An 11,648-nucleotide genomic window follows, 5' to 3' on the forward strand; every position below is an offset into this window, starting at 1 on the left:
AGGCCAGTGTCATTAGCTAATTGAGTTTGTTTATGTGTTTGTGTGTTTGCAGGGACAGAATAAAAAAAGGAAAAAAGAGAGTGAGGGTGTGTGGATGAAGGGAGGGAGGGAGGGAGGGAGGGAAGGAGGGAGGATGGGGCATGGGAGGGAAGTTGGGATGCAGAGGTGGGGGGGGCAGGGGGGAGAGATGTGGGCTTGTCTCATCCAGTGCCCTGTTGTGGTGACATGTCCTTCAGCTCGATCCATAGGGAGAGAGCAAGAGCGAGAGAAAGAAAGACAGAGAGGGAGAAAGGGATGGAGCAATGAAGAGGAAGAGAGGATAGAAATACCCACCTCCACAGCCCCCACCCCCCACCACTCTGTCTCAGCAACCTGAGGCCTCAGCCACAACCGGAAACTCTCTCCACAGGCAGGGCATGGAAAGAAAGACATAAAAAAGGCACGACAACATGCCCCCCACCCCCCACCCTCCACCACCACCACCACCCACCACCCTTCTCAGAATCTCTTCAGATACATTGTGTTCCAGCTCTCCACCAACACTAATTTCCACGAGCATGTATGTTTGTGGAAATAAAACACACTCACATCACACACGCATGCATATGCACACATGTGTGAGCTCATGCACCCTCCAGTCTTTCCCGCGTGTGTTTCACACGCCACCTCTGCAGCCTCCCCGGGGTGTTTAGAGCGCTGCTGTGTGTATAGCGCAGCCATGCCTCAGTGCTGCATGGTCTCAGATGGCCTGGTGTGGCTGGCTGTGGTTACGCCTGTTGAGTCCGCCTGACCACCACATGATGAATCACATCCCAGCTCTGTCCAAAACAACACACACACGCGCGGGCCGACCCACCAGTTTTCGGCACAGCTAAGAGCGGTCCAGGCAAGAGAAACAACTGTCCTCTTCCCTTGTCGTGCATGGAGATTAATTTTAACAAGCCAAGTCGGAGCTCTCAACAGCAGTACAGAGAGCAGGAAAAGCAGAAAATCCACCAAGGAGCAAAGGGGAGGAGGGAGAAAGCTGAGCTGCAGCCCTCTGCTGTCAGGGTCTCTCTTCTTCTCTCTCTGTGATTTGTGCCCTTGGCCAGGTCCGATTCATGTCCCACAGATAGCTCAGCTCATGCCCCAGTAGGCTTGTTAAAGCAGTTGAATGAACGCCTACATGTAAGGATATGGCCCAAAAGCTAGGACAAAAACAACAACAAGAAAGCAAATCCAGGCGGACAGACGACAAAGTGAGACATTGCCCAGTTTGTTTTGTAACTTTCTGCTGCTGCTTTTTATAGGCAGCGCAGTGGCCATTGAGATCATTGTTGTCTGCTGGTAAAACACTTCCCATTTCAATTACAGTTTGTGAAAGAAAACAGTGGTGATAGTAAAAAAGAAACACAATTTTCCTCTGTGTTTTGAGTTGGGTGGTGTTTCTGTGTTAACTAACATAAGGCAGGAAACAACAAAACTCACTCAAAGCAACAACACTGCAAAATCAACACCAAAAAGAAAAACAGCATACAATCTGTCATTTCAGTGTCATCTGACCCCACCAAGAACTGCAGACATGGATCTAAAACATCAGCACAAATTCCTTTTGCAAATCACCTACGACAGCAAATGGGTGCACAGTCTCCTCTGTTCAGTCTTCACTCATTAAGGAATTTATTTTGAAATGTCAGTTTAAATCATTGACAACTGTAGCTCTTTAGGTTAGGAACAGTAATTTCATGGATCCTTTTTCCCACATTTATCATTCTCTAGAATTAAATGCATAATGATTAAAATAACATTACAGCACTTTACCCAGTAAAAATATCCCAGTTAGGGCACGTTTAACGCTGACAACCATGCACATGTGTGTAGATTGTGTTTGTAAGGTGTGCTTGTGCAGCTGTGTGTCTCATTTCAATTTGTCTGGCAGAGCTGCATCTAACTGTGTTCACCAAACTATTTGGTGCAGTAACTGCTAATAGATCACCAGGGAGTCTGTTTAACCAATCACCTGTGAGCGTAAGCTCCTGTGTGGAGAACAGCACTCTTCCAGTGAATAGGGTGAATGGAAGAGAAAGAAAAAACAAAAACAAAAGGAAAAGAACGGAAAAATCACCCATCAGGGAGGTAGATTCCTGTTACCATGGCACCTTGGCGTGGTTAAAGAGCATGGAGCTCTGCGCTAATCTGCTTCCACCCTCCACCTTTCCCAGTGCTCCACCTTCCCTTCCCTCCAGCACACCTCTTACATGCCCCAGAGGAGGGTTGGAGCGCTCTGTGGAACACATCCACGAGAGATGCTCCCGAGCTAGGCACGGGTGGAGAGACGCCTCCAGCTGGATGCCGGGATCCAGGGAAGAAGCTCTAAAATTAGCCCCAGCATGAGGTGCAGGAACAGGGGAGTTGGGAAGGGCTGAGTACGGGAGCGTGGAAGAAGAGTAGATAGAATGAGGGTGGGAGAATTGTGGAGGAGAAGGAATGCTGGGAGGCAGAGGGGGGCGGGAAAGGTGGTGACAGCACACATCCACTGAGACGCCTCTCTGCACATTCACTAGGCTGTGGCAAATTAAATGTCTGAACTAGCACTTCATAAATATACAGGCATACACACACCTCTCCACACACAATTATGCATGTTCATAACACCGGCTCTCACCCATTCACACATTCACTCCCGTACAGTGTGCACACACACGAGCAGAGCACGAGCAAAGCACACAAATACCACATCATGAAATGATTTGCTCATTGTGAGATCACTGGGTGGCTACGCTGGGGCTTAAGCACCATGAATGGTCCAATGTCAGTGGGCATCTGTGTCCCCATGTCCCACTTAGTCCCCTGCCGAGGAGCCCAACCTGCCGCTCAGTGTTGGAGAGCAGAGGGCAGATGGGTAGAGTCCGATTATAGAGTTGTCTGACCTCACTCACAGGCAGCTCACTGTGCTCTATGCCCAGGGCCAGCACAGAAAGAGTGTTTGTTGTTGGTATTAGGAGCTAAACGGCTTAACGGTTAGCAGACGTGCTTCTAGAGGGTCGAGCACACAGTTTTGACTTGCTGCCAGGGTCTGAGAACCAAAGCAATTCAGGGGGCGCTGCAGCGGGCGAAAAGGGGACTGAGAAGGAGAGGTGGCTGAAAGAATGAATTAACTATAATTAAGAGGCAACAGTGTGTACAAATGAAATGTTATGGTTCAAAAAGAAAAAGTTGTATTTTTTCCCCCTCTTTGATTATTATCCTACATCTTTCTTTCAGCCTCTGTCTTGCAGCCAATTTTCTTTCCAGTTGCAGAAACACATACAACATAGACAAAATTGGCTGTGATCGCTTTCTGCTGGGCCTCTCCAGCCCACATGTCAATCAGTCCACGGACTTCCTGTTGGGGCTCTCCATTTCCTCTCTGGGTTTGATGCCTCTACAGAGACAGCACATGACTCATCAGAGTCAGCCTCTGAAGCTGACAAAAAAGTAGCAAATACATGTCAACATTTCCTTAGCTAAGCCAGTTAATCACATGTGTGCCGTATGTGGTCGTGCATGTTTATTAGCGTAAGTACTACAAGTGTAAATGGATAGTGCGCGCCCAAAGCGCGTGGATTTTGCCACAGTTAAGTCTATGTACAAACCATGGCTAACATAAGTACACAAACTAAAAAGTAAACTGAACTCAGATTAAGTTGAAGTACTGCTAACAGACTGTGTCAACTGTGAGCGCGGCCTGAGATGAAAAGGGCTACAGTAATCCCCTCTAGCCTGTCGATTTCCCTAATCTCCTGCTTTTGTTGTTGCTGGAGCACAGAGGAGGGTGTGACAGGGTCAGGGGTGAAAGTTAAGAGCCTAGATGGATGGAGGAGGTGGGGACAGATGAGGTTTCATGTCCTGAGAAGACTCTGTGCTTTTGGCTGAAACCACGACTTCCCCTGCAGCACTCCCTCCCCCCACCAAGCTAGAGATAAGAGCGAAGGAGGAGGGCCCTTTTGGAAATACAAACAGGTTTCTGAGTCAGAAAGGTCGAGGGTCAATGGGAGAACTTCCAGCGGTGAACACCTATCACACACACAGTCTCCTATGCATGCATATACATGTCCTCTGACTAGTGAGCTTTTGTCATTTCTTGCCCTTTGTCGAAGTTTTGTTCTACAGAGAACAGCACACCTTTGAAATCCCTCACAGATGAATTACTCTTGTTGGGTGTTTTGCTCTCCTGTTATATTGCCAAACTAGTTTCAAACTTGTTGTGACAACTGTAGAGGTGGAAAATGAGCAAGTCTAAGTCATAGAAAAAGGTGATATTAGTGACTAAACATCTTCTGAATGTAGACTAACAGGAAAAGCTTAAACAAAAACAGCTCAACAGAGAGAAAAAAGGCAGGCAGAGTGACTTCTTGGCTTACACACCCACAAGAAAGCCCACACTCCTCTTACCCTCCACCATTTTGATGGAGGTGTGAAGGTCCCTCCCTCAAGCCAAATACCTGTGGGATTATTACCGTGCAGCCTGAAACACGCCTGGCCAAAAGACCTACCCACAATCTGGGTAAAAACAACATCCGAGCCGGGGCGCTGGAGAAATCCCCAGCCTTTATGTGAGAGGCGACTGGAGGAGATGAGGTTGCACTAGCATGTCTTCTCCTCTGTGACCCCAGGGGGTGATAGGTTGAGAACAGTGGCTCGCATTGTTTGACTGTACTACCACCTCCTCCTCCACCCTGCCTCCTCTTCACCCTGTACCCCACCCAGCTGAAGATCGAGTTAACTCTTGCCTGCGGTCACTCCACCTCTCAGGAACCCAATCCTCCACCACTGTGTATCTCACTCCTGAGCCAGCCAGCTAGAGGTTAAAGCTTCAGCCCCTTTTCTCAAATGATTCATTACCACCAGAGAATAAAGGCCATAAGTGGGAGCTGGTGCACCACTGCAGGCGGATATCAATCAGCCAACACGCTGATATTGTGCACTATGAGCATTTGTGCTCCTTTGAGAGCACAAATGTATTCCTTGGGCATTGTGTAATTATCAGTTTGTGTGTCAGTGCTTCAGAGTTTGCACTGTGAGAACGTGCACCTACTTATCCGTGCATAATGTATGTGAGTGTGTATTATGTGTGTATAGAGGGAAGAGGTTCTTTTGTCTTGTTCCTGATGCTAAGGGGCAGAGCAGGGGAGCAGGGCTGGGCCAGAGACTCATAAATCACAGGAGAGGATAGAGAGTAACAGCTCAAATTAAGATAAAACCTCCTTAATTATCAGCTAAACAGCCTGGTGTCCCCTCTCTCCCTGGGCTATCTGTCACCCAGCAAGCAGGCACAGTCACCGGGGGACAGACTTTAGTGCTCCTCACACACATTGGAGCTGCTGACAGCCACACACACACACACACACACACTATTTCTCCTCCTCTCTTTTGATCATAAACACATAAAATGAGAAAGAACGCACCCAAAACCACACCAGTGCATCTGGGTTCACACATATCACCACCCAACACGTGGCTGTCAATCAAATTAACTTGTAACGTATCACCTCTTTGCCTCTGTCAACCCCCCCCCACACACACACACACTCCCCTCCCCTCCACACACACACAGCCACATGCACATATTCTCCTCCGCCTATTCTCTCTTTGCTTATTCACTGCGCCAATTATCATTACCCTAATGACTTCTCAATGGCCCTTAGTCCTCTCCCTCTTCAAAGGCTATCTCTACCTTGCCCTCCTCCTCTCTCTCAATTTGCAGCCCAATGAGATGTCCTGACATTCTTGTGTGCTCGCAGTGACGCGCGCGCACACACACACACACACACACACTCATATACACAAGCTTTCTCCAGAGGTGTATTGTGAAGCAGAAGGTGAGGAAGTTCGGTGGCCCAGGTCTACTCAAAGTTGGAGAGAGTGGTTGAAGCACAGTGAGGCAATGTGTGTGTGTGTGTGTGTGTGTGTGTGTGTGTGTGTGTGTGTGTGTGTGTGTGTGTGTGTGTGTGTGTGTGTGTGTGTGTGTGTGTGTGTGTGTGTGTGTGTATCAGCACACATAGTTGTGTCAGAGAGTGAGAGAGAGAGAAAGAGGAGAAGAGAGACAGAGAAAGAGAGAAAAAAGTAGAGACCAAAGAGCTCTATTTTGGCATTCGTGGTGTTTGAATGTTCTTTTTTTTTCAACAACTCTTCTTCTTTTTTTCCCCCTTCAGTTCTCTTGAAGGCAGCGTATTGATTTTATATTAGGTCTGAGCTACCATCTGGCTGCTTTTCATTCCTCTGTTTTTATAAAGCGAGGGGAACAGAGAGAGAGAGAGACAGAGACAGAGAGACAGAGATCGAAAGAGACTGGGCACAAAATTCATTATGCTTTAAATAAAGACAGTGAGAGAAAGCGGAGCATACAGAGCAGCGCGTTTCATGCGTGTGCATGACAGAGATAGAGTGAGTTTGTGCCTCACCACAGAAGTTTATGTTTGTGAGCATTATGTGTGTGTGTGTGTGTGTGTGTGTGTGTGTGTGTGTGTGTGTGTGTGTGTGTGTGTGTGTGTGTGTGTGTGTGTGTGCTATATTTATGCATATGGTTAAAGAAGGTAAACAGACAGTCAGGCCGATTGACAAAGTGCACTGAAGAGTTCGGTTTGACAGCAATTCCCTGACTATGTATAGCATTTTCACTGGGGGATCTTTTCGCACACGCTCACACATGCCCTACCCACAAGTCCCCTCATCCATTTCCTCATGGTTGTCCCCCATCCACAACAGAAAAGGGAAAAAAAAATTACAGATAGTACCCAAGAGAAAAATTTGACCCCCTGAGAGCAACAAATCTCTATCTCCCTCCATCTCTCCTTCTCCTTTCCCTCCCCATCCCTCAGGAGCTGGGTAAGCAAGCACACCGCCTTGTCTCATTCCCTCCTATCATCCATTGATTTGTTTCATCAATGTGTGATCGTCTGATGACAAATATTTAACATCCTGACACAGTATTGATCTGAATACTGTGAGTGAAAAGGGAATTGAGGATGCCTTTCTCCCTCGCGGGGTCAGGCTCATATTTGCCCTCTGTCTATGCTACATTCTGCAAAATGCATGCATTGTTTCCAGGTCTTCGCTGTCAGGCTCTGGCTAGATGGGCTGCAAAGTTCAACTGAAGCTGTGAAGCGATACATTGATTCAGAATTTTATATTTATTTTAGATGCAAGGAAAATGTTTTTTAGGAAACAGAGAGCTGACACTAGACGGACTCAAAGATCCAACTGTTCAGACGAGCATGAAGAAGAAACGTCTGAATGAGACACAAAGACAACACAGTCAAGTAAGAAATGTACGGTAAAACTGATGATGAAACTGACGTTCTTGATGACCAAGAAAACATGAGAAACACAAAAAAAACAGAACATGCTAAATCCTATATAGCCGTGTTGCGTGAGGGTGCCGCCGACATGCGGGATGCTGAGCGCAGTTGTCGGGTACTGAGCCTGCGCTGAGATTCAGGACTGGTCTGTGATTAATGGTAGGGGACGCGCCCCACTAATTGTGGTTCCTGACACAGGCACACGTCCCCAGACAAAGCAGGACAGAGCTGGAGCAGGGTGCCATGCTCAATCACCTTCCAGCAGAAAGCCTGTGTGCTGCTCTGGGGGGTTCGGAGGAAAGAGAGGTCACAGGATATCTGGTGATGACAGTAGAGGAGAGCTCAGAAGAGACTGGAGGATCTAACCAACTGTGGAAAGCACAGGGAACCTTCAGAGTTTGGCCATACGGCTGGGATGGGGATTTACTTGAGACAAACAGAAAAGACAGAGTAACAGAAACTGGGGATATAGACCATCCTGACATGGAAGAGGGAGATTTACTAGGCCTTACTTTATCCTCACTGGATTATCCTCATTGGATTTGAATTTAAGTCTGCTTCTGGTCTGTGTAACTACATGCACCTGTTGCCGCAATATTGTATCATTACAGGCGTATTTGGAATTATTCAAAAGTATATACATGGACTTTCTTATTCATGTCTGCCACATCGTAGGCAAGTGTCAGGAACTGTCCATTCAGTTCTAGGAAGTCAGCTTAAAAAAAAAAGAAAAAAGAAAAAAGAAAAAAAGATGAACGTTAACTCTATAGTTCTTCAACATGAGTAAACGTTTTACTCAACTGACCCACGGTCTCTGTAAAGACTGGCTATATGGCCCCAGCATGCAAATGCTTTGTGCTTCTTTTCCACCTGCCGGCATCTTTTGAGAGTGAGGACAGATGGAGGTCATGAATTGGCTGCAGTGAGGGACTCCAGACACTCAGCTCTATCAAGAAATCCCTTTATGGGGGGAGGGAAGCAGACTGTTTTCATATTGTTGCTATCAGCAAAGAGGGTACTACATTGGGAGAGTCCTCAGAAAGACAGGATCTTCTGTGGTCTCTGTTTACTTCATCAACTTTAGATTGGAGTTTGAATTTAGAGCCCAGTAAAATAGCTGCGCTTTAAATTCATATGTCATGTTCGTACAATCAAGTTTTTTCAAGCATTTGTGTAGATGTATGTTTATGTGTTGGCATGCATCCATGAACATTTCTTAATTGTGCCTTGGACTCTCCACAGTTCTGTTGTCCTGGGTCCGAGTCATTCAACCAGAGTCCCCCTCCCCACTTGGACCCTCTTTGGCCCCCTAGGCCCCCCAGGCCCCTGTGAGCTTCCCACAAAAAGTCCACAATGCTATTCAAACAATAGGCCAAGGGGACAAAGAGCACATTTACACAAGTGGAGCTTTCTTTGAAAGCAAAAAGGCACTGTTTGGAAGATTTCCAACCCCTCCACCCCCCCACCCCCCCACCCCCAAAAAAACCCAGAGCCCCCCTTCACCCCTCTATACCCCACCTCTCAGTCCGCTCGCTCGCTCGCTCAAAAAAAGGAAAAAGTTCACCATTCTAGTGATGGAGACGTGGGAGCCAAATATACTACACCAAGCCCAATCCCACCCGCCAATCCACAAGCACCCCCAATTTAGCCAAACCCCCTCTTTACAGGACAAAAGCCCTTTAGAGGCCGAGTGTATGTGAGGGCTCTGGTGGATACCATAGTGGCTTAAAGACCGTGGAGGCCTCTAAGAGACACTTCTTTTACTCCCAGTCTCCCTCCATTTCTCTTTCCTCCTCTCTCTCTCTCTTTCTGTTTCTTTCTCTCTGTCTCTCACTCTCTCTCAGGCACTGAAAGGTTCAGCAAGGGGTAGAAAGAGTTTGGAGAGAGAGAGAGGAGGGGGCAATAAGAGGGAGCGGGGGTATAGGGGGGGTGCTCCTATGTCAACATTGTGGTATTTTCCCAAAGATGCATATCGCCTCTATACAAATAGGAGATGTATTTATAGGAGTACATAGAAAGCTGCATGACAGGAGAGTGTTTGGCCGAGCTTTCTGGCCACGGCCCCCATGGCTCCATGGATGGTCTTCATGGCTAGTGAAATTGTTATTCTTTAGATGCGCGTTGGCTGGGAAACACACAAGTTCTCAGGCGACCACACAGTAGTCTCCTTCCCAACATGGCTGCCACGCAGAGGAGCCCATTGAAGGAAAAGGTCTAGCGCCATACATCTCCACCAAGGCCAATATCTCAAGGACTCTTTGTCACTCTGTCTAGCATGGCATGCGGTTAGGTAGCAGACATGCTTGGGAAAACCTCTGCATCTCATATTGTATGACGCACAACAAAAAAGAAAAATTAACATGCGAGTTCATATCTTAAACAATCCATGACAATGACATATTCTCACTAAGGGTACATCCATATAAACACTCCACTTAAACACAGAGTTTAGGAAACATTTCTGGTCCGGCTTTAGATTGAAAAGTCTGGTGTTGCAGTTTCTATAAAAAGAAATAGAGATTTCTGGAAGTTATGATACAGTCGCCTACATTCACTTCCTGATTGGGTCTTATCATAATGTATCCTTCTTCCCAACTGTTTTCACTGCCGTCCTGAAACAATGTCATCTTGTCATTGGTCCAAGCAATGAAATCCATAGTCCAATTTATATTATTGCTGTTCTGTGTTTGTAGTATTTTCCACAACATAACCAACTTACTGCAGAGTATGCATTGACAAGTGCTTGTCTGGATGGAGGTTGGGTGTCGTGTGATACAGTTAATTAGGCATCATGTCGTCTTGGACTTTAATTCATTCAACCACAGCAAAACTAGTCACCACAGCCTTGTATACTGTACATAACAATATCCTGGTATTCACAAACTGCCTGTGCGCATCAGAAACCTGTCAGCACAAGCTCTTGTCCTGCTATAAAAGAGGTCAGCCAAACCAGACAGGCAGGTAGAGTGTCGCCACTCATGGCATACACAGACTGTGGTGAGTGCTTAAGGAAATTTAGCACCTTGGTATGAACAAATACAAAGCACAAAGCTCAGCTCCAGAATTACTTAACAATAGAGACGCACTTGAACCCTCTCTGATCTGTAAACCTAAGCCAGGCCTGACAAAGACAAAGCTTTTGATCTATTAACTGTTTGTTAGTCAGGCGCGTCATTGCTTAATACTTGGCAAACCGGTGCCATCAATGTATGTGACCTTGCTGCTCTTTTGTAACACATGTCCTTTGTGAACAATCAAAAGGTGACAGGTCTGATTGCTGCATGTCATTGTGACCAAGCATAAACTGTAATAAAAATACAGACACAAATAAACTTGTGTCAAATAAAAGCATAAGAAATACCTTGTGTATTCAAACAATGTTTTCCTGATTCAGTGACTAAACCTAACAGAGAGTCTCCAGCTTCACTTTCACAGTGAGCAGTGTAATCAGCAGTTATTCCCCAGCCGTCTCCCACTTTCTCCCCCATCCTCCTTCCCTAAACAGGCCCTCCCAGGTGACATGACAGTCTCTGCTGTTTGCTAACGGTGCAGCTCTCTGTGCATCACTTTCACAACAGGCTCTGCAATCCTACACAGCAGGCGAACAGTACAGCGGCAAGCACAAATACACCTGAATAACACAGACAGGGTCCTGCAGGGAGCTCCAGTTTGTGTGTGTGTGTGTGTGTGTGTGTTTGTGCATGTACATATCCTAGACAGCAGTGATGCAGGTTGATCACTAGCCCTGTTAGGTAGCATTGACGTCTCCACCTCAGAGTTGGCACACAGGGGAGTTATTGATTAGCATTAAGCATCCATGCAGATGGCCAATAAAGAGCAGGTGAGCCAAAGAGAGCCTGGGGAGTGGGAAGAGGGAGGCCTGTGTGTGTGTATGTGTGCATGGGACTGGAAGGCAGGAGAGAGGCATAGTAAGATGATGCTGGGCAGCCAAAAACAACAGAGGTGATGAAGAAAACAGAGCAGCAAGAGGAGTCTTCAAAAGCCTTTTATAAAACTTGCAAAATCTTTGCAGGAAAGATAACGATTTGAATTCTCATTATGGTTGTGTCAACTAATATTATGTATTAGCCTATATTATTTTGTGTATAGATATATATATACTCACACACAATATATTATATATTTATATATATATATATGTATATATACACTCACACACAATATAATATATATTTTATGTATCTATATATATATTGCTGATTCATCAAGGCATGAAATGATGGTCATATGCAACACAGGTTGGGAGCAGGTGGAACATGGAATTAATCGTCTCGCCTTCCTAATCTACCAGGAAACCACATTTTCTAG

The sequence above is a fragment of the Trachurus japonicus genome, chromosome 9 (assembly GCF_045865225.1).
Source record: "Trachurus japonicus isolate A0001 chromosome 9, Traja_1.0".
Lineage (NCBI taxonomy): Eukaryota > Metazoa > Chordata > Actinopteri > Carangiformes > Carangidae > Trachurus > Trachurus japonicus.